Source organism: Peromyscus californicus, unplaced genomic scaffold (assembly GCF_007827085.1).
Source record: "Peromyscus californicus insignis strain IS unplaced genomic scaffold, ASM782708v3 Scaffold_4__1_contigs__length_199733344, whole genome shotgun sequence".
Lineage (NCBI taxonomy): Eukaryota > Metazoa > Chordata > Mammalia > Rodentia > Cricetidae > Peromyscus > Peromyscus californicus.
This window is the reverse complement of record NW_026294562.1, coordinates 112,457,379-112,478,309: the sequence shown is the minus strand read 5'-3', so window position 1 is coordinate 112,478,309 and position 20,931 is coordinate 112,457,379. Positions and strand designations below refer to the sequence as shown.

The following is a 20,931-nucleotide window of genomic DNA, read 5'->3' as shown; positions in this document are numbered from 1 at the left end:
ATCAATCCTTATAAATGTTTGAGAAAGTGTTTATATAGCAACTGTCAACAAGCCACTGGCCTGATACTTCACTATGGAGCACATGTTACCCTCACATCGTTTCACCTTTGCTGGGAATGGTGGCTTCAGCAAAGCTGGCCAAGTTATGTTCTGCAGCACTAGGGTGCTACATAGATCCCCCGCTTTTCTCACATTTTCCACTTTCATAAAGAGGGAGTATGTAAATTGGTTGACTATTAGGTCAAAAGCTACTTTCCCTCTGAGAAAAATGGTCTTCTTTCTATTGTGATAGAAATGGATAGAAGGCTGACCCAACAAACAAGGGGTGGGGGGAGTCAAGTGGAGAGCAAATTAGAGGAACCTGTTTCTCTCCCTCCTCCACACTCCTGGCTGGAAGGCAATAGATACCTAAACATCGGACATGTCCCATATCTCTGAAATTTTTCTAGAAAGGAGAACAGATCTTGGTAATGCTGATTGGTCACTCTGGGCATGTCTGATGTCCAACAGATGGATCTAGGCCTCAGACAGAAAGCAAATGTGCTGTTTCTATAACGCTCTTTGATTTACATATTATCAGCCCACAACAGTAAAGTAACTTACAAAAGAATGTATGACAGATTAGTTTCTCATAACTACAGAGGCCTAAGAAACACGTAGGTATATGAATGTTCAGACCATATTATCAGAAAATAGGAATGCAGTTGAGCATGGTGGCACACATCTGTAATACCAGCACTTAGCAGGGTGAGGTAGGAAGATTATCATGAGATCAAGGCTAGCCTGGGATACATAGTGATACTCTGTCCCAAAATAAATACATAAAAACAGAAAACAACTAACAAAAAGAAACTACAAATGTTCACCCTGAGTGTCTTGTGTTAGCTTCAGTTATCTCAGATAAACTCTTTTCCTTTCTGCATGTACTTTTTCAAACTTTTCTCTTGCTTTGTCCTGACCTTGTCATCCATCCCTGAAATTGGCTCTGCTTTGCTTTGTTATGTCTATTAATGGTCCTCATGCCTGCTGTGTGTGTGTGTGTGTGTGTGTGTGTGTGTGTGTGTGTGTGTGTGTGTGTGACATGTGTACTGACACCACGTGGATGTCAAAGGATGACTTTCATGTGTCAGTTCTCTTTCTAAGTTTATGTGGGTTCCTGGTATTCAACTCAGGTCATCAGGCTTGTGTGTCGTGCACTTTTATCTGCTGAACCATTTATTCAGCCTTACTGGGTTTTAAAATTTGATTTATTATTCATTTCCAGAATTTCTGTCCAATTCTTTTTCAGAGCCTGTCTTAGTTATTGTTGTATTGTTGTGAAGAGACATCATGACCACAGCAATTTTCATAAACAAAAGCATTTAACTGGGCACTTACTATAGTTCTGGAGGCTCAGTCCATTATTATCATGTCAGGGAGCATGGTGGCAGGCAGGCATGGTGCTGGAGCAGGAGCTGAGAGCTACATCCTGATCTGTAGGTGAGTCTCTGTGCTTGGTATGGGTTTTTGAAACCTCAAAGTCTACCCCCAGTGACACACTTCCTCCACAAGGTCACACCTCCTAATCCTTCTCAAGTAGTGCCACTCCCTGACAATTAAGCATTCAAATATATGAGCTTATGGGAGCCATTCTTATTCAAATCACCACAGAATCTATATTTCCTTGCTCATTTTTCCCTCTGCGTTTTGAGTTTCTTTTCTAAGTTACTGTCTGTAGTTGTTTTTTAACTCTTTGTGTGTGTGTGTGTGTGTGTGTGTGTGTGTGTAGGGGGGGGCATCCAGCTCCCAAATAAATCACAGGGAGTCTTATTCTTTCTTATAAATGCCCAGCCTTAGCTTGGTTTGTTTCTTGCCAGCTTTTCTTAATTTAAATTATCTGGCCTATCTTTTGCCTTTGGGCTTTTATCTTTCTCTATTTCTGTATACCTTTTCTTTTTTCCTTTTCTTTCTTTCTTTCTTTTTTTTTTTCAAGACAGGGTTTCTCTATGTAGCTTTGCGCCTTTCCTGGAACTCACTTGGTAGTCCAGGCTGGCCTCGAACTCATAGAGATCCTCCTGGCTCTGCCTCCCAAGTGCTGGGATTAAAGGCGTGCGCCACTGCCCGGCATACCTTTTCTTTACTTCTTACTCTGTGGCTTGCTGTGCAGCTGGGTGGCTAGCCCCTGGAGTCTTCCTCTCCTCCTCTTTCTCTTACTCCTCCATCCCTTTTTCTCTCTTTATTTCCTTCTATTTATTCTCTTTACCTAAGGCCCTGCCTACCCTTTCTCCTGCCTTGCTATTGGCTGTTCAGCTCTTTATTAGACCAATTTTAGACAGGCAAAGTAGCACAGCTTCACAGAGTTAAACAAACGCAACATAAAAGAATGCAATACATCTTTGCATCATTAAACAAATGTCTCACAGCATAAACAAATGTAACACTTCTTAAAATAATATTCTACAACAACTGTCTCATCCATTTAGGTAACTTTCTTATCTAGGTCTTGAATTGATTTCCTTACTTTATTCATGAATTTGCTTAAGTCTTGTGTATAGTTATTGATTCTTTTTAAAAAGTAAGACTTTTGAGTCTTTTTATGGGATTTCAGCCATTTCATTATTTTGGGTTTACAGAACTATGCAGTTCTGAGCATGTGGCTATGTCCTAGTGTATTGCTTCAAAGTTGTGTCTTGCACATCTGTTGAGATGGATGTGTTCTCCAGGCATTCAGTGCTTTTCCTTTTCACACTCTGTTTTAGGTGCACTAGTGAGCCCTGGCTGGCATGGACCAAACTATGCCACCCTTATCATTTGTTTTATTTTATATGAGTCCCTCTGCTGACTTATCTTCTCTTGGATTTATGTTTTCTCGTATCATGTAGCAGAAAATTCAACCTGTAGATGCAACGATTTGATAGCAGTCCCTGTATTAACTTGCTGGAGACACTTGTAGATTTCACTTGTGTCTCCAGTAAGATTCAGGACTGCAGCACAAGGTATTGATTGAGGGGAAAATGTAGTTTCTAGTTCTTTTTAGAGTGCAGGTATTGATATTTAAGTAGTTAAATGAAGAGGGAATGGGAAAGGGGAAAAGAAAAAGAATGACACTGGGTGGGTTAAAGGCATGAGAAATAGTACAGTAGGTGCCGAGAAAGAAAAGAGTCATAAAAGCCCTTTCTAGAGAGACACAAAAGCTGAACAATAATAAAGTAAAAAAAAAAAAAAAAGAAATATATAAAATTAAATTAAGCAATAAAATCAAACAAAGGATTATTAAGTCAGTCAGTGTCTTCCTCATCTCTCACTGGATGGCCTTTTGTATCAGCCTTCATAGGTTGGGGGAGGATCCAGATAACACAGTCAGTGTGTCCTGCCAGATGAGGAGGATTTTTATGACCAAAGCCCATTTTCTGCCAGAATTCCCCAGTCTGAGGCTCTCTGCCTGCACATTACAACCTCTTCTCTGGTATTTGGGGATCATTCTTTCCACACCAAGGGCTCTCTGAGACTGAGGCTCTAAGAGGTGTGGAAGGCATGCAGGCCTGTGTTTGCCTTTGTCAATCCAGTCAGGTTACTGTGCCAAGTTTGGCAGCACACTTCCCACGATCCCACGTAACTTGCCTAGACAATGGTGTGAGTGGGGTGTGTGTGTGCCTTCTCTAGCAGATGTCTCCTTATTTCAGCTCAGGCTCCTGTGCTACATTTCTGCTTCAGATGTCTCACTGGGCACACAGATCCAGTCTCTGGTTGCATTTGTACATAGGGGACCTTCTCTCTCCCTCCGTGTGGTGCCAGCCCACGAGTGCACTTGCCTCTCAGTTACCGCTAACACTGGCCGGCACAGCAGCACAGGACAGCATGGTGCAGGCGGCTCAGCTGCCACTTGGCAGAGAAGCTCCTACTCAGACTCATCTCTGTTTCTCTAGCCCTTTCTCTTATGTGAATAGGACCTTTGAAAACAAAGGATAGTGTCTCGTGTAGCCTTTAATGGCCCTGGAACTTATAAAGTCAAGGATGACCTTGAATTCCTGATCCTTCTGCCTTTACTTTCCAAGTGCTTGAATTATATCCATATAACCACCACAGCCAATTTATTATTATTATTATTTTTTAAATCCAATCTTTCATCCAATTGTACCCACCATGGCCACTAATCTGCCATCTTACTTAGAAGTCTGCATAAACATCTTTTTGTTGCTGTTTTTATTGTTAAGGTAGGAAGCCATGCTGTACTCCAGGCAGGCCTAGAGGTCTCTATGAGGCCTAAGCTGACTTTGAAGTCATGGCCACCCTCCTGTCTAAACCTCCCAAGCGTTGGGATTACAGGCAGGAACCTCAGTGTCCTGCAGCAAACTAGTCTTTATGACTCTTTGTATCTAAAGTGCCTCATTCAGGTACTCCACCACATTAGCTTTAAAAAGTTTGTTCAACCAGAGAATATTTTCCAACGTCTTCCACTATACGTTTAATGTTCATACTATTTAGAAATGTGAACCACAGAGAAATTGTTAGCAAGAATTTCCATTCAAAACCAGTAATAGATTTTAGAAGATTTCCTAAGTGCAATGCATTACAATTAAGTTTTATACCTTCTGTGTCCTTTTCTAAGCAGCTGAAAAATTTGAATGAAGTTCAACATAGTAAGCATAAATCATGGCATAGTCTTCAAGAATAAGAAAGATTCTATTGTATCCATCATATGTGTTTTCCAGAGGGGCAACATGGACCAAGTTTTCAAGAAGAATGGAACCAAAATGTTTCCCTGTATAAACACTGCTTATATAGAAAATGAAGCCACCGGGACATGTTCTTATCTCCCCAGTAATTAAGAACAAGGGAGCCAAGGGGTGGGAGGTGAAACGTTTATCTACTTGTGTCCACAGCACTCTGTAGACACAATCTCACGTAGTCTGACCAGCAGCCCTATTGCATGTCACATTCACATGGACAGGTAACAGAACTAAGACTGAGAAGGAGTCATGTGACTGATCAAAGACCACAGAACAGAAAGTAGACCTGGACACAAACTCGGGTCTCTCTGTTCTCAAGACGTCAACTTCGTTCACTGTGCCATGTTACCTTCTTACAGTGTTTTCACAGAAATCCAAAGTAGCTGAGAAAAAATGAGTTAGGAAAACCCGAAAGTTTTAATTTTCATGTAGCATGGTGTAATGAGGAAAGAACACTGGACCAGGAGGTGCAAGACGTGTTTTCTACTCTGCCATGATCAGCTACATGACCACAGCCAAGTCACATCATGAGAGCATCATAAAGATCAGCTGTCCCTAGCCAATCCCTTTCCCTCCACAATTGCTCTGTGTGTGTGTATGGTACATGTCCTCATGTGTGTATGTCAGTGTGCACATACAAGGAAACCAGAGGTAAATTTTTGAGACAGGACCAGTCACTGACTCCAAAGCCCACTGGTCTGTCACCAGTTCAGCCAGGCTGGTTGGTCAAGAAGCTCCCGTGATCTATTGCCCTCTACCTCCCCAGCACTGGGAGGACAGATGTGCACCACGCTCCTGTCTTTTGATGTGAGTGGTGGGGATCTGTACTCAGGTCCTTATATTTAATCATTTAGTTTAAGGAGCCACCACCCCGGCCCTACTCTTCCCGGTCTGAGACTCAGATTAAGCTAGTTCCCTACTATCACACACGAGCAGAATTCAGGTTAACAAACCCACCTGGGACTTCTTGCACTGGGTCATGTCTCCCCTCCATGTGTATTGGTCTTTCCTTTATAAAAGCAGACCTCAGAAACAAATGTAGTCTACTTAGATCATAATATGCAGAAACAGACTTTTATTTTGATTTCTTAGTCTATAACGGTAAAGTGTGAGAGGTCTCAGAGACACTGTGAAAGTAAGACCATAAAGCTCCTAAGTCTCTGTGGTTATGCAGATATGTATAAAGAGCAGAGGAGATAGAAGGGGAAGGAGGGAGGGAGGGAGGGAGGGGAGAGAAAGAGAGAGAGGGGGTATTATAAATAAATCTGCAGCTTAGGAGAAGGGTTTGAGATACAAAGTAGGAAAGGCATCAGCATACAGATGGTGTGTAAAGCCACAGAAGTGGATGAGCTCACCTGGGGAGAGTGTGGAAAGAAGCTAAGGCCCAAAGCCAAACCCCAAGGCACTTTAAATCTTGAAACCTGGTATTGACTAGGAGCCAACAAAGGAGACTTTCACCATGTTTGTGTGTATCATGATTCCACGAGAGGAGAATGGAGAGGCAACACATCCCAAATGTATTCGAGCTTGGAACCTTTTGCCACATAGCATCTTAAAAGCTGTTCCTAATGAAAACACTCCAGGAAATACTTCTTCTCTTCTAGATCTCTTCTACCGGTGGCAAAACAGACGAGCTTCTAAGGCAGCAGTTCTGAAGCTGTGGATCGCAAGCCCTTTGCGGGGGGAGGGTTGAACAACCCTTTCACAGGGGTCAAATATCAGATATTGTACATATCAGATATTTACCTTAAGATTCATAGCCTGGTGGTGATGGCACACACCTTTAATCCTAGTACTTGAGAAGCAGAGGCAGACAAATCTCTGAGTTTGAGGCCAGCCTGGTCTACAGATCGAGTTCCAGGACAGCCTAAGGCTACACAAAGAAACCCTGTCTTGAAAAGAAAAAAACAAAAAACAAAAACAAAAGCAAAATGAAACAAAAGACTCATAACAGTAGCAAGATTACAGTTATAAAGTAGCAATGAAATAACTGTATGGTTGGGGTCACCACAACATGAGGAACTGTATTAAAGGATCAGTGTTAGGGTGAGTGAGAACCAGTGTTCTAAGGGAACCTAAGCAGTCTTCCCTGTAGATAAATGTTCCCATAAAAGCCCATCTGCTGCTAAACAAAATGCTGCTTTCATGACCCAGGCCCCAAACCAGGAAGCAGACAAAGGCCATTCATTGGTAGTGAGAAGAGAACTGCCCCTTTCTAACCTTGCGGAGCACAACCTTATGTTGGCAAGCTTTTGCCATTCTCCATATTTGCCACAGCTATTTTGGTGGTGAAGGAGGACTGAGTGAAGCTCCTAAAACAGGCCCAAGGAAGTAGGTGACTTTTATTTTTTTCTGTGAAGTGTGGAACTTCGGGACATTGGCATATGGGTGTGCCTACCAGAGCACCTTTGATTACTCCAGTAAGTTTATATCGTTTTATACCCCCCCCCCCCAATTTTCCAGTGAGGAGCTGTTTACTTAAAAGGAATAGAAACTACTCAGAAGCCCAGTGGGGGGAAATATATCAAGGAATTACTGAAAGGGTACACATCTGGTGCTAGAAGTTACAAGGATCGGAGGCAGGTTTAGTGATCTCTCTCTCTCTCTCTCTCTCTCTCTCTCTCTCTCTCTCTCTCTCTCGCTCTCTCTCTCTCTTTCTCTCTTCATAGCACTTCTTACATGTCTAGTTATCTTGAACTTAAATAAACAAGACAGTATCTTGACTCACTTCACCCTTGAAGCCTTTGCCTTCCTAGTCTGTCCTAGTCAATGCTGCTACCGTAGTGAAAAGCCATCCTTGTCCCCCTCTGTTTCCCACATTACCCCCAGGAACCCCTTCTGCCTCTGCTTCTCACGTACTTGCCAGAACCATCTACAGACACACCATCATCACCTCTCTGACAAACTACTTACTGTAAGACCATTGTATTGTCATTTAAAATCTTGGCCCCTAAATTCCCTTCTCCATAGATCAACTAAGGAGACTGTTTTCTTTTTTCCAAGACAGGGTTTCTTTGTGTAGCCTTGGCTGTCCTAGAACTCACTCTGTAGACAAGGCTAGCCTTAAAAACTTACAGAGATCCACTTGTCTCTGCCTCCCTAGTGCTGGGATTAAAGGTATGCACCACCACCATCAGGCAGGAATTTTCTTTTTCAAATAGTATTATGTTAAGGCTCAAAACTTTTCAAGTAGCTTCCCCCTATATTTACTATGTTCTCCGAGATCAATTCTCACCTTGTGTACTTTCCTCCTTGGTTACTTCGGGGTGGATCCATGGTTTCTTTCTCCAACATGCCAAACTTTGTCTTGTCAGGTATTTGGACTTCACCATGTCCAGCTGATCTCAGTAACATCATCGCTTAAAGGCTTCACAGTTCACATCAGTATTTGAAATGATCACTTTTTCTTTTTTTTTTCTTTTTTCTTTTTTTGGTTTTTCGAGACAGGGTTTCTCTGGGTAGCTTTGGAGCCTGTCCTGGAACTCACTCTGTAGCCCAGGCTGGCCTTGAACTCACAGAGATCCACCTGGCTCTGCCTCCTGAGTGCTAGGATTAAAGGCGTGCACCACCACTGGCTGGCTCTCACTTTTTCTTGTTGATCTCACCTAGTAGGAATTCTACAAGGCCAGAGCTGACATTCTAGCTATCTTGTTCATCCTTCACTGTGCTTTCCTCATACCAAGCTCAATAAATATTTGTTGCATTTATGAAGAGGCTTTAAAATTATATGGTAGAGAAAATTATACAAATTATCTTAACACAGCACTCCTCAAATTCAAATACATGACCCTACTTACTGCTGTATAGTAAGTTCATTCTTCTGGGAATAAGTCCTAGAGCACACTGTGTGGTTTATGCTGGCATTTAGAGGGGCTGATGCTTCAGACTTAATGGTTTTTAAGTGACAAAATTTGCAAATGTCTTATAAGTCAACATTTTGGAAGTTTTTTTTGTGAGTCCTGTATTAGGATAGTACTTGTTTTTTAAAAGTTTTTTCTTTGAGATATGGGTTCAAAAAATTAAGCTAGTTGCTTAAGATGGTGAGGCTCAGAGCTGGTCAGTGTACTAGTGGGAGGAGGTGCTCCAGCAGGCCCAGGGGAAACGGGACGTGGTTAAGAAAGGCTGAAAGAGCTCGGTGCCCAGCAAAACTTTCCTGTTTCCAGTGTGATGTTTAGAAGCAGAGACCTGCAGTTGGGACATGGCTATTTTTATACTCTGTGTTTTCTGTAATTATTTCTTTTCTGTTTTCCCTCATGTTTAGTAAAAGCTGTTCATGAAAATACCAGCCAGGTTTGTCAAGGGAAAACATTTTCGTCCATGCTGAAGTTTTTAAAGGGGAACCACACAGCCTTGGGAGAGGGGTGGGTAGATGACAGAGTGACATGGAGACTAGATAATACTCCACGTGGAGAAGTGATATGGAGACTAGACAGCACTCCACGTGGAGAAGTCAGGAAGTGGGTTGGTCTTTCTAACATGGAGACACTCAAGACTGATTCAATTTGTTTCTGCTGTGTTAAAACATTGGGAGGTTTTGTGCTGCATCTTAATTAGTCAAGGCCACTTTCCAAACCATACATATATACACTAATAAGCTACAAAAGCCAGTTTTTAAAACCAGTTTTCTAGTCACTTGAAAAACTCTAAGTAAATAAGATAATGAGAATCTGGGCTCCTCAGAAATAACATTTGAAAGTACAAAGAAATTGGGTTTCTCAATGATCTGAAACGTATGTAAAGAACACATAAGAAGTATTGTACATGAAGTTGGAATGTTCTGAATTTGGACCTCAGTATTTCTCAGTCCATGAGTACACTAATACTGGCAGCCAGAAGTGACTTTGGACAGGCTCTTATTTTATTCTGTCAGGCATCATTTGGGGCCCATCTTAGGCCTCAAGATCACTGAAACCTAGAGGAATAAACCAGATGGAGGGTTCAGATTAGAGAGGTGGAAGACTGTGTTTAGCATGATGAAGCTCTGATTTTGAGAGACTGATAGGTTGTGACTTTTCTTCATTAGGTGAGACGGAGAGGGTAAGGAAGGGGGGGAAAGAGAGGAAGAGACAGAGAGACAGAGACACATACACAGACAGGGAGAGACAAAGAGAGAGAGGGACAGAAACAGAGACAGAGACACACACACACACACACACACAGAGGCAGAGACAGAGAGACAGAGAGACACACACAGACAGGGAGAGACAAAGAGAGAGAGAGACAGAAACAGAGAAACAGAGACAGACAGAGGAATAGGAAGAGACACACAGAGATAGAGACAAAGAGAGAGACAGGGTGAGATACACAAAAAGAGACAGAGACAGAAGGACAGAAACTCAAAGACAGGGAGAGATACATAGAGAAAGACAGAGACACAGAGACAAGGAGAGATACACAGAGAAAGACAGAGACACAGAGACAGAGACACACACAGATGGGGAGAGACATACAGAGACAGAGAGACAAAGAGACAGAGAGAGATAAGGAGAAATACACAGAGACAGAGACACACAGACAAAGATAGAGAGATAGACAGAGAGACAAAGACTGAGAGAGACAGGGAGAGGTACATAGAGAGACAGGGACAGAGAGAGACAGAGACAGGGAGAGATACAGATACAGAGAGACAGAGACAGTGTGTGTGTGTGTGTGTGTGTGTGTGTGTGTGTGTGTGTGTGTGTAAGCATTTGCTGCTAAGATTGGCCTACTGATTAATCTTATCTAAAAACACCCTTGCAGAAACATCCATGATAATGCTGACCAGTTACCTGGGCACTTCTTGACCTTGTCAAATTGGCATAATTTATCACCACAGAGAGAAAAAGAGGTGCACTGCTAAATTTCTGTCCATAAAGAGAGATGAGCTGGCCTCAAACCATGGTAACAGGGCAAACTGGAAGCAAGGAGACAGTCAGGCCCTATACTAGGTCTGGTCACTAGATTCCATTACAACGGCACTGAACATGTCATTTGAGGCTTTTCTTTTCCATGTTGTATCTTCTATGTATCATCTGGAGACTTAACGTAGTGCTCAGAATGTGATTACTTTGCTTATTGCTAGGACAAGGACATGTCTGACAAGATTAACTTAAAGATGAAGGACTTATTTTGGTTTGCAGTTCCATGGCAAGGAAATCCTGGCAGCACAGGCTCAAGGGAGTTGGTTACCTGTGTCCACAGTTAGGAAGCAGAGAATGATGGGTGACAAAGATTTGAACTTTTCTCCTTTATATTCGGTCCAGAACTCCAGCTTATGGGATAGTGCCACTCACACTAGGGGGTCTTCCTACCTCAATGAACACAGTCTAGACACTCATGACAGATAGGCCCAGAGGTTTGTTTGCACGAGGACTCTAAATCCCATCACACTGAAAAGATTAACCATCACAATGACCGTATTTGGAGAAGAGGATCATCAGAGGAAGTAATCCAGCCGAAACTGAGTTGTTAGGCTGATCCTTAACCTAATACTGCTGGTTCCTTGTAGGAAGGAAAAGTTGAACATAGAGGGAAGCAAACATTAAGAGGGACGAGAATAAAGCCATCTACACACTGAGGAGGTAGGGCTAGCACCAAGAATCCTCCTCTCTCTGCCCTCCGAAGGAACAACCTGCTGGTGTCTGGAACTGAGACAATACAGCTTTGGTTGGTAAGCCACAGCCTCTGGTGCTTTGTTATGATTGCCAGAGGAAACAGTACACTTAAAAAAATACATTAGATGTGATAGCCTGTGTTAACCATACCTGGAGGACTGGACGTAGCCGGTGAGACACACTCAGGGAATGAAACCCAGGGGAGAGATGGCAATAACAATTCACAAGGTATCAGAAGAAGCTGGGAATGAAACCTGCGGTCCTGAGCAGTAGTCTACAGAAAGTCCTCAATACAGTGTCCAAGATGATACAAGTTTGTACGGCAAACGAAGCTTTGTAACTAAGTAAAGTTATCACTGTATCATATCCCCTCAAATGTACTGGCCACTGACTGGAAAATCTACTGATACAACTAGTTCATAGTGATCATTCCTGTGTTTCATCAGCTGAGAAGCATTAGTGGATATTTATTAACTTTGGTGATGTTAAAAATTAAAAGGTTTACATAAACATTGACCATGGTGAAAAGTAAAGGATATGTATTAACTTAGAGAGTGTTAACGATTAAAGGAATGGTTTTTCTTTTTTGAAGCACGGTTTTACCACTGCCCAAGCTGGCTTCAAATTCACTGTTCTTCTGAACCTAGATTACAGCAGTGAACCATGATGCTCAGCAGGACCAGTCTTCAGTTAACTCTATGTCAAGAGTCATGGCCCGAGTGTCTTGAGAGAGTATGTGTAGCGACAGCATGGCATCTTGCTTGCAAGTATATAATCTGATTGAATGTTATCACATAAGCATGTTGGCACATTGTTTCCGGAACCCTTGCCACTGCAACATTGCCATAGTGATGGCTAGGGAGTGCCAGAAGGCATTAACAATGGAGAAAGGAAAGATAAACCAAATAAAGGAGTTGGTTCTTGGGAAGTGAAGGGAGAAAAATAAGGAGTTAAAGGCCAGCCTTGGCCACAAACCAACTATGAAGTCAGCCTGGGCTGCAGGAGACTGTCTCAAAAAATCCAAAACAAAATAAAATAAAATAAAACAGAGAGAAAGGAAGGTATGATGTCAAATGCCTAAAATCCCAGTACTCCCACAAGGTAGCAATAGGAAGAGGAGTTTGAGGCTAGCCTAGGCTGCATGTTCCCTCTCTCAGAGGGGGAGGGGGAGGGAGGGAGGGAGAGAGAGTTTTTCTTGCTTCAGATACAAATTCCAATTCACTTGAAATCGTCATAATATTTGGGTTCAGATCATGAATAGTTCCAAAATAGCCATAATCTTTAAAATATTTGATAAGTGTTGTCATTAAATTAATACAGGATAAAGATTAATAGCAATCTACAAAAATTAATTCTTTAGCATCTTCACTTCATGGTTCACTTTTAAAGTCTTTAATGTAACATTCTATTTCACAAATGGAATGAAAGCTCTGCAGAGGTCTAGAAACTAGACAGAAGGGTAAGAAATCTGATAACACTATCCTGACGTCTTCAATCCTGAATAATATTAATATAATAATAAGAGCTGTTCCTTTATTCTAAGGATTTCCATTTTAAAGACTTGCTGTTATTCACTTTCCTTGCCTAATGTCTTATTAATTTTCATTTCTTAAGGTTATATGCATGACTTGAATTCAAATAAAAGCAAATGCTTTTCCCCCTATCTAAGTTTGGAATCGAACTCTTTTAATATACAAAAATACATTTTCCCAGAAGTCTGATACAGTGCCTTAGTTAAGGTTTCCACTGTGATAAAACACCATGACCAAAAGCAACTTGGGGAAGAAAGGGTTTATTCCAGCCTGTAGATCTCAGGTCATAGTCCCTCATCTAAGGAAACCAGGGTAGGAATTAAAGGCATGGAACTGGAAGCAGGAACCAGAGCAGAGGCCATGGAGGAGTGCTGCTTACTAGCTTGCTCTCATGGCCTGCTTAGCCTGCATTCTTACAGCATCCAGGATTACAAGCCCAGGGATAGCATCACCCACAGTGAGCTGGACCCTCCCCCCAATCAATCATCAGCCAAAAAATGCACCAGAGGCTTGCCCACAAGACAATCTGGTAAGGGTATTTTCTCAGTTGAGGTTCCTTCTTCAGAATGACTATGGCTTATGTCAAGTTGACACAAAACTAGCTAGCACATACAGTAACAATGTTCAGGCAGCCAAATGAGTGTTATTATCCCCTCCCCTTTGATGTGTCTGCATGTGTGTGTTTCTGTTCCTCTGTCTCTGTCTCTGTCTCTCTCTGTCTCTCTCTCTCTCTCTCTGTGTGTGTGTGTGTGTGTGTGTGTGTGTGTGTGTGTGTGTGTGTGTGGGCAGGTGCACATGTATGGGGAGGGCAGAAGTTGATGTCCTGTGTCTTCCCTAATTGATCGTTACCCCCACCCACCAGAGAGCAGTGATTATTTATTTGGAAAGGGAGACATACCATTACAGGAACTGTAGAAGGACTGCAGCTGCGCAAGTGCAAGTATTCAAATTTAGATGCTCCAGAGTCCAGTCTTTAATAAGAACATAATTATGATCTGATGAGACACTGATCGTGAAGCTCACTTATTCAGCCATACCACGTAGCTAGTAAGCTCCAGGGAACCTCTGTCTCCATCTCCTCAGTGTTAGAATTACAGGCACTTGAAGCTGGATGTCGCTTTTTAGCTTTTTGTGTGGTCAGTGGCGGGGATCAAGTTCAGGTCCTCATGCTTGTGTGGCAAGTACTTTACTGAGCCATCTTCCCAGCCTTTGTCTTTCTTCCTTAGTGATAAATAAATACGGATGCTCGTAGTCTCAGAAACAGCTAGAAAGGAAATGGATAACGCATAACAGTTAATCATTTTTCTGGAGCCAGAGATAGGTAATAGATTGTGTGTCCTTCTTTATTAGGAATATGTTAATAATGTTCAAGAATACACAGTGTTTTTTCCTTACCTGGGATCATATTTATGGTATATACTATCTTTGGGCCAAAGTAGTCTATAAAACAAAATGATATATATTGTACTACGTGAAGCAAGTTTTGTAAAGAAAGTCCCAAAATGAAATGAATGGCTGGGTGAAGATATCGGGAATGTTTGAAACAAGTTCTGATGTTCTGATGTCATTGTAGGAAAATCCCAGCACTGTGGCACGGGGCGGGTGCTTGTTTCTGGTTCCATTGTAAAACATGACAGTCTTGAGTAGACTTAATCCAAGTGGACATAATTATGCAGCCCAGTTCCACATCATTAGAGAGAGTCAATGCCTCCGCCAGGCTTCTGCCAACACTGTTTCTAGCCAGACATCTATTAGTAAATACTACAGTCTTAAAATACTGCTTGGCTTCTGTGACTGGGTTGTCTGCATAATGAAAACTAGGTCCAGACTTTTGGAAGGATCATCATGGACACACAGAGAAATCTCTGCCAGTGAGGCAGTTACAAGTTTGGCATAAGTCTGGTTCACATCTGCAATCCTAACATTTGGTAGCTGAGGCAGGAGGAGTGCTGTGAGACACAGGCCAGCCTAGGCTACATTGTGTGTTGCAGGCCAGCCTGGACTCCAGAATGAGACCTTATTTCAGAATAAATAAATAAACAGAAATAAATCTGTGGTACTTAGAGGGTAATTTTGGCAAAGGCCTTTTGGTTTCATTTTTAAAAGAAATGCTTTTAGTTGGAAATATAATTTTTTACTGTTCTTTGACAAGGCTAAGGAAGGAGGTAACCAGACCTCCATTTCTATCTTTGTCTTGTTTATTACTGCATTTTACTTTTTTTTTACAGAGAGAAACATAAATTAATATACTCTCTTCAAACCAAACCAAGTATTTTATCTTTTCACATGGTAGTTCTAAAATATTGAAAGAATTTGGTTGAAAGGCACATTGGAAATAATTGTAATGTTTGAGACCTTCTCTAAAACAGTCAACTCTACTTCACAATTTGAAAAGCATGGCACCTTGGGTTCTCTCTTCTGATCATTGCCAGTCCTCTGCAGGTTGGAGAACAGCTTGACCAAGATTACAAGCAAATTAGGCAACTTTCAGCAGCCTGGAATTCTGTGACAGACTCTTCTCATTTCCTATTGAATGAGGAGAAACTGACAGGTGGGTGAGAAATTTCCAAATGCAGCAACCTGCCCACAAGGCCTATGATCCTACCTGGCTCTAGAACTCTCTGAGTGATAGGTGCCTTTGTCTCAAACAAAAAGCAGTTAGCCTAAGTTAACTGCCCCCGAGCAGGCAATGAGATGCCTCAGTCTCTGCAGAAAGCCAGGCGATAAGAAGTTCTGAAACTGTCCTATAAACATGTAGTACCCAACGCGACTCCAAACCTCCCTGGCCTCTGGATGAGGAATGGCAGATTAATGAGGACGATAAGTTACTGATATCAGCTCTGAAGCAGTGACACTCTGGTAGGCATTTGTAAACAATAAGACACTGGACGGAGTATGCATGTCTCCTCTCCTGGCAGACCCCCAGCACATTCACCACTTCCTTTCTCCTACCCCGGCCACAGCAGCCCCACTGAGACTTGTCTAGACCACTTTCCCCTAGGAAAGCTGAGAATCTGGAGATACACTGACTGGGGATCACCTTCTGAGTCACCAGGAGAGACTAACATTAAGAGCCAATTCATCTCCCATGGCTTGCTTGAGGTTATCAAAGGAAAATACTTAGAAGATGAAGACATTTGTGACATGCTCATCAAGTACACAGATGATTAAAGACTGAATGCTGGACTTCACTCTGCCTTTGGGTAGTTATGAGATGTAGGTAGGTTACCTAACCTCCCTGGACCTCTAGACACTTTTTGGAGAAGTGAGACAGTTGTTCTAACCTTTTTTCCAGTGCTGGGCACTGGACACAGGACCACATGTTGTGTAAGCACACTACCACTAAGCTACCCCCCACTAAATCTTAATGTTGTAAACATTTGTTCAAAAGAACATCTTTAGAGTTATGAACTTAACTGATGAGAGTTAAGCTGCATACCATCCCAGCTGCCATTGGTTCTCACCCCTCCTGCTGGGCTCCCTGGACACAGCCTAAGAGTCAACAGATCAGATCATCTAAAAGCCTCTTTCTGTTTTAAAGTCACTGTTGATGTGCTTGTAAGAATTTTCAACCTGTTCACATCATCCATAGTATGATGATACATGACAGAGTCTGAGGGTGGCTAGGGATGTAGCTTAGTAGAGGTCCACTTGCTTAGCATTCGGGAGTCCTTGCTTTTAACCCTCAGCATGGACAAAAACAACCAAACAAAGCAAACAACAGCAAGCAGACAAACCAAACCAACCCAGCCTTAGACTTGGAGGAGCTGGGGGAGTTCCTGCTGCACAGACCAATTACTAATGTCACTTTGAGTTGCTTCATCTCTGTGTTTGTTCCTTTATTCATAAAATGAAGGCAGCAATCTTTCTAAGGCAAGAATGTTTTGTAAACTGTGGACGACTAAATAAATGTACAGTGTCATCAGCATTATCTCCTGTGCTCAGCACCCTTCTCTGTGGGGAGATGGCTTTATCTTTAGAATGACTCAGAGTAACAAATGGCTTGACCTGTTCTTTGGCAAGCTTGTTTGGGCTTAGAGGTGATACTTATCATGTTTGGACTTTATCTTTCCTGTAAGACCAAAGCCAAGACAGTGTAGATGACGTGGGCTATTAACACAAGTAATTAAACCAAGGGGACACCATTTAAAGGCAAGAACTGTTCTCATGATGTGACCTTTGTAATGACCCAACCATAGTTCCTTCTCCAGAAAGTCAAGCCTCAATAATAAGTATTGTTATTATTGGGTGCCCACTAAATGCTAGATATTCATTTTCATATGAGTTATCTTAACATCATAAGGACCTTTATGATATTTATATTTTATAGTGAAAAAAATGACCTAAAGAAGTAGAGTATTGGACTTATTTTGTTGCTTAAAGGGAATAAGTAATTTGCTGATGTACATACAATTGGTAACTGCAAAAGCCTAAACTCTGAATTCAAATATCTAAGCTAGTTGGCTCTGTCTCCCAATTGGAAGAAATTCTTTTCCTCACTCACTGTGAGGGCAAAATGCCTTGTTCTTCATCATTCTAGTGCCTTAGCCAGCCCCATCCCTCCATTTTTAGTTCTTCCTTCATTTGAAAATGCTTTATTGATCTTCATAAAGCTCAGAAGGAGAAAGCAGGGATTACTCATTGATACCTCTGCCTTCCAACCCACCCCTCACACATTTCTCTTCCATCCAAGTCTCTACTCATGGAATCTTAGGGGATGGAGCAGTCTCTTCTGGTGAGGAGTGAGTATTGTAACTATTTCACCTCTGTCAGTAAGATTTTCCTCTTCTGCTTATCTTTCTCTTTGGTTTTGCATTTGGCCCTTCATTCTCTCTGTTGGCTGAACGCTCCAGCGCTTTAGATCATGCTGCCTAGTCTGCCCAGGCTCTCAGCAGGGCTTTTGCCGAGCTGCCGCTTTCTTTCACATCATGGCCACGGTAAAGTTCTTACTAACATCTGGAAGATGATTTCCACAGTGGACAATGGAACATCTGAGCTGAGCTCTAAATGGATCATGAGAAAGGAAGTGAGGAAGAAGAGATGTGAGCGTGAGTGTTGAAACCTGCTTAGTCAGCAAACATTAGACTGTTTGGCATGGACATTTTCCTTAGTTGCCCTTCCAATAGCAGCTGAAGCATTTGTTTGGTTTGTTTCTATAAAGGTTCAATGCCAGCTCTGTAATTGGTGCCCAGAGTCAAAGAAGTTGATGGAATTTGTTGTGCCATTGTAGAAGGCAGCATGGGAAAAGGCTTGCCTTGGGACATGAAAAACTCTAGTTTGCACCATTGCCTCACTTTTTTGCACAGCTATATGGCTTTAGCAAGTTTTAAAAATCCTAATTTTCATCTTACTCATTGTGAAGTGGGGAAATACACCTACCATTGGAATTTCTATCAGAATTAAAGACAGTGGCCAGGTGCACAGAAGGCACTCTGTCCAAGAGAAGTATAAGTTCCAAGTCAAAAACAAAATCTCATTTTCTCCTAAGCCTGTGTCTCTAGCTCACTTGTCCTTTCCTTTTAATTCCCATCTTGTTGTGCTGCAAGCCATCCTAGCACATTCTCAAACCCTAGCTCAGCAGCAGCAGCAGCAGCAGCAGCCATTCCACAGTTTCCCCGTTGCCTAGAAAGCAGACCTGAGTGTTAGCCTTAAGATTTACATCAACATTGATTTTGTCTTCAGTGCTCACTTTGTTATGAACTTAGCATTGGCATGCTGAAATAAATATGGATGCTAATCTATTTTCTGCTTTTATAGCCACTGTACAAACGTTGACAGTTTCTCATCTGAATCATCTGCACAGGTACTGGTGATACTAGCTTCATATACAAACAAAACTTAAATTGAGCAAAAGATCTAGTTAAAATATATTTCAAGTTTTTGCATGCAAGCATTATCAGTCAAAGGGGCACTGCTTGCTTGTCTCTTAGATGGCTGAAATTCATTCATTTAACAAATATGTATTGAAACTCTACAGTTTACAAAGGCCTTGTATGTGCTGGGATGCACTGGTTCAGCAAGGCAGTCATGGGGTCACTGGGACAAATCCTCATTCTCACATAGTTTACACTGTAGTGTAAAATACAATAAACACACAGACATGTAGACAAAGAAAATAAACTCAGAAAATGGCTTCAATAAAGAAAACAAAGCTCATAATAGTGACTAGAGAAAGTATTTGGTTTATTTTTATATTTATTTTTATTTTAATTTGCAAATAAAATCTACATCTAATTTTTTAAATGTCTAATGAGTAGGGGAAGAAGAGGAAGGCTTCTCTGAAAAGCTCCTGTGATGTGAATCGTGGGGCAAAAGCTCTGAGAATCGGAGAACAACCACATCTAGTAGAAGGAGTAGCAGTCCAAAGGAGCTTGGGCAGGAAAAGAGTACAACATGGTTGAATCCAACTGAATAAAGAAGAGAGAAGTGAGATTGAAGAGATAGGCAGAAGCAGGTCATATAAAGTTTTATTGGGTATGGCAAAACTTGTTCTAATTATAGTGAGAGACTATGGACAGAGTTGGCTTAAGCAAGGAAGAGATATGGACTTTGAATGTACATGCACTTGTGCACAGATATGCGTGCATGTTTGTGTTTGTGTGAGTGCAGGTGTGTGTATAGACCAGAGGTCAACCTCAGAAGCTATCTACTTTGTGTTCTTGAGACTAGGTCTCTTACTGGGACCTGGGGCTTATCAACTAGGCTAGGCTTAGCTGATCAGAGAGTTCTGTTTTCTCAGCTCTAGAGAAGATAGACACATCCTGTACCCCAATTTGAGAGGTGCTCGCAGCTGAACTCAGGTCCTTGTGCTGGTACAAGTACTATTTTCTCAGACCCCCATTTATGTCTTTAAAAGATTATGGTTGAGCTGGTGAGCTGACTTGGAGTTGGTAAAGGTGCTTTCCACCAAGCCTGATGACCTGAGTTCATTCTCCAGGAATCACATGGTAGAAGGAAAACACTGACTCCTACATGTTGTTCTCTGACCTCCATATATACAATGTGGCACATGTAACCCCCCCCCCCCAAAATAATTGAATAAATGTAGTTTGTAGGAGGTGAGACAGGGTCTCACTCTGAAATTTAGGCTTCCCTTGAACTCAGAGAGATCTGTCTGTCTCTGCCTCTTGACTGCTAGAACTAAAGGTGTGTGCAAAAAAGACTGTATCTTTTGGATGGAACATGGAAGCACAGGAAAACGGTTTTTTGCAGAAGTCTAGGTGATTGACAATGGTTTTGGAGCATGTGATGATGATGGTGGAATTCGGAATTTATTTGGGAGGGGCTGGTGGTCAACTGAATTTGTGGAACCAAGCAAACAGGAAGCCAGTATGAGTAGTATATTTTAATGTGAATGTCTGTGGGTAAGTGGTACCATTTACTAAGATAGGAAAGGCATGATTAAGACATTTATTTAGCCAATTATTTTTTAAACTTATTTATTTTGTATTTACGAGCATTGGTGTTTTGTCTGAACATAAGTCTGTGTGAGGGTGTTGGATCCTCTGGAACTGGAGTTACAGACGGTGTGAGCTGCCATGTGGGTGCTGGGAACTGAACCCCTGTCTTCTGGAAGAGCAGCCAGTGCCCCTAACTGCTGAGTCATCTCTCCAGCCCTGGTTAAGACATATTTAAGGGAGTTGGTACCTACTGTCGTTATGGTAATCATAATAAACCTACGAGATGCCCATGTGGGGACAAGTAAAAAGTCAAGTTGCCTGTCTATTTCAGGACACTTCTATTTTCTCTCCTGTTTACAGCTCAGTTGTTGGCTAAATTAGGAATCTGCAAGAAAAGGAAGCAGACATGTTTGCCAACTGAGATGCCTTTGTAATCATGTGTGATGTTTCCTGAGAGCTAAATCCTTGACTTAGGAGACCATGGCAGGCATTCCTTGGACATCTATATTACACATTACGATGTGGCTAGACACTTGTGGCTTACAGAGAAAGTAATTTCTCAGCACAGTTGCATTCATCTACAAAATACTTCCAACTACCTATTTCTATCTGTAGTTCCACTTGACATATAGATAGAAGATGGCATATTATGGAAAGTTGAAAATCTAGATGGAAAATATTTTCAGATATAGACATT

The 20,931-nt window shown here is 41.8% G+C and overlaps 1 long non-coding RNA gene across 1 annotated transcript in view; it reads right to left on the bottom strand.

Moving 5' to 3' along the window:
* The window catches only part of LOC128125157 (uncharacterized), an 80,317-nt gene that overhangs the window by 34,705 nt on the left and 24,681 nt on the right, over positions 1-20,931 (bottom strand). The window contains exon 2 of the long non-coding RNA XR_008223103.1: positions 13,733-14,098. This is a non-coding gene — a long non-coding RNA (uncharacterized LOC128125157). The remainder of the gene's footprint in view (positions 1-13,732; positions 14,099-20,931) is intronic.